General features: G+C 50.4%; 1 pseudogene; it reads right to left on the bottom strand.

Moving 5' to 3' along the window:
• Positions 1-654: 654 nt before the first annotated feature.
• On the bottom strand, positions 655-723 carry LOC142438329 (U7 small nuclear RNA; annotated as a pseudogene).
• Positions 724-2,466: the final 1,743 nt, after the last annotated feature.

Genomic DNA, 2,466 nt, shown 5'->3' with positions numbered 1-2,466 from the left:
GATACCTGATCCTATTGACACCTCACGATCACACAGGCTGGTATGCTTCTTTCGTGTGGGCTTTGTTGCTTCTCAGCTAGCTAGCCACTTGTTTAGCTTCAAGCCTTTAAGACCCCAGACATTATATCTTTTTTTTTTTTTTTTTTTTTTTTAATTATATCTTTTGATAACTGCGCACCATCAGCTTTCTTCACCACATTTGCTCATGCACCCATTGTGTCTTTAGCGATCGTGTTGCGAATGTGAGCATCACAGAATGCCAGATTATTAGAACAAAGTGTTCTTGTGTTGAGAAAGTACTTGAGTAGAGGCCCAATGTCCATCTGCTACCTTTATACTTAACATATAAGTATATGTACATAGATCTCTTTCTCTATCGTTATATATAAATATATTTACATATACCCATGTCTGTATTTAGACCTCTATAAATGTCCATTTGCCTCCTAGTTCTTTCCTCTATTTCCTTCTTGACCCACTATCATGTTTGGCCTTCATTTGGTGGAATCCTTCTTGACACCAACTCTTACGTTATTTCCTGTGTCCAGTTCTTCCTTGGACCTCTGTCCACCTTTCATTCCACCACGTGGTGCCCATCGAGTGCCAGCATCTCTCATCTGACAGGCCTTCCCCTACCATCTCTTTTGTGTGTGTGTGGGTTTTCCAGAAACAAACAAACAAAAGAAAACCTGCTAGACAAATTCTAAAAAAGCTGTAACACTACCATCTCTTCTCCACCTAGTAGTCCCTGATGGTCTTTTAACACTGCCAGTCTGATCCTGTCACCATCTGCTGGAACATTCGACAACTTTCCCACGCGCTTAAGATAGAGACCAAATTCTTAGCACAGCCCGAAGTGCTTGGATGGTCTGCTCCCTCCCTCCACCTCCTGGCACTGTATTCCAGCTACGCCGCCCCGGGACCTTTGCATGGGCTGTTCTCTCTGCGCAGCATCTCACCCCTCTGCCGTGTTCACTTCTGCTCCTGATCTCAGCCCCGTGTTGCTTTCTCCACCTTCCCTGCCCCCATCACATTTCCTGAGACCCACTCTCCTAGAACCACACGGTTCCCATTCCCTCATTGGTGAGCATTGTCAGTGTGCACTTCTTTGTAATGCTCTCGAATCCGTGTCCATTTCCTCCATGAAACTGTAAGGCCCGCGTCAATTTTTGCCCACTGAACATCCCCATCGCCTCGCTCAGTGCTTGGCACAGGGCAGGTGCCAACAAACCATCTGGGGAAGGAGTCAGTTTCTGCAGCATACCCTGTCTCGATGGCCCGAGCCTAAGACTCCAGGATGCCTCATCTGGACCTTGGTAATCACTGGGGTTCCAGTTCGCAGTCCAGTCCCTACCTGCCCAACAGCCAGAGTGAGCTCATGAAAACACCAGTCTGTTCATGTCACCCTCCCTTTAATAGCCTTCTGCGGTTTCCCCGGGAATAAATCTCCAGCTCCTGACCACTGGACCTCACGGGAATAAATCTCCAGCCCCTGCCCATGGCCAGCACGCTTTGCCTCACCTTCCCGACAGACTGGACAGGATTCGCTAAATACTGAGTGTCTCGGGCTCTGGACACTAAGGGACTCAACGGCGAGCAAAAGCAGAGCCACTGTTGCAGGACTCAGCCCTGTGGACACTCAAAGCAAAGGGCACTCCTTCCCACATGGATGGGGGGCCTTTGCACACGATCTCTCTCTGACATGGATTGAGTTGTGTCCCTCCCCTGCCCCTCCCCAAACACGTGTAGGACTCCCCCTACCCTGCCCCTGTGGATATTTGTGTTTGGAAATAGCGTCTTCTTTCGAGCACACAGACACCTGGTGGGGTCGGGGGTTGTTGAGCTGCTAACTGCAAGGTCAGCAGTTTGAAGCCACCAGTGGGGTGAAGGCTTTCTACTCTTGCCAAGATTTAAGAGTCTCAGAATCCCACAGGGGCTGTTCCACTCTGCCCTACAGGGTTCGCTGTGAGTTGGCATCGCCTCGATGGCGGTGAGTTGGATCATACGCGGATCAGATGAGCTCTTATCAAGAGATTAGATAAGAATAAAAAAATGCATCTACAATGAGAGGTGTTGCCGCCCCACGTACCCCACCCTTAGCACGTACTCTCCAGCCCCTGCCCACCTCTCTCCGGGGTACCCCCAACTAGTCCTGGCTGGGCTGCTAATAAACAGGAAGGGGGTAACTCAGGGACCTGATGCTCGCCTTCAAAACGTCTACCATTGTATTGACAACCCAACCTGGACATCGGCTTGCCAGGGGCCCAAGTGGACTCTATCGTAACTTTTAAACCAAAATCCCCTTCACCACCTCTCCAACCCACCCGTGTGCTACCTCCCCTTTGCACATGATGCCCCAATTGCACTGGCCCCGGCTCCGCCTCCCCAGCAGCTTCTCGCATGCTGACCCCTCCACCTGCCACGTTGTCTCTTCAGGGATACTGTCCAAGAGCTGGTCCCCACCGC

This window comes from Tenrec ecaudatus, chromosome 1 (assembly GCF_050624435.1).
Source record: "Tenrec ecaudatus isolate mTenEca1 chromosome 1, mTenEca1.hap1, whole genome shotgun sequence".
NCBI lineage: Eukaryota > Metazoa > Chordata > Mammalia > Afrosoricida > Tenrecidae > Tenrec > Tenrec ecaudatus.
Note: the sequence above shows the minus strand (reverse complement) of the source record. Positions and strands in the feature narration are given on the sequence as shown.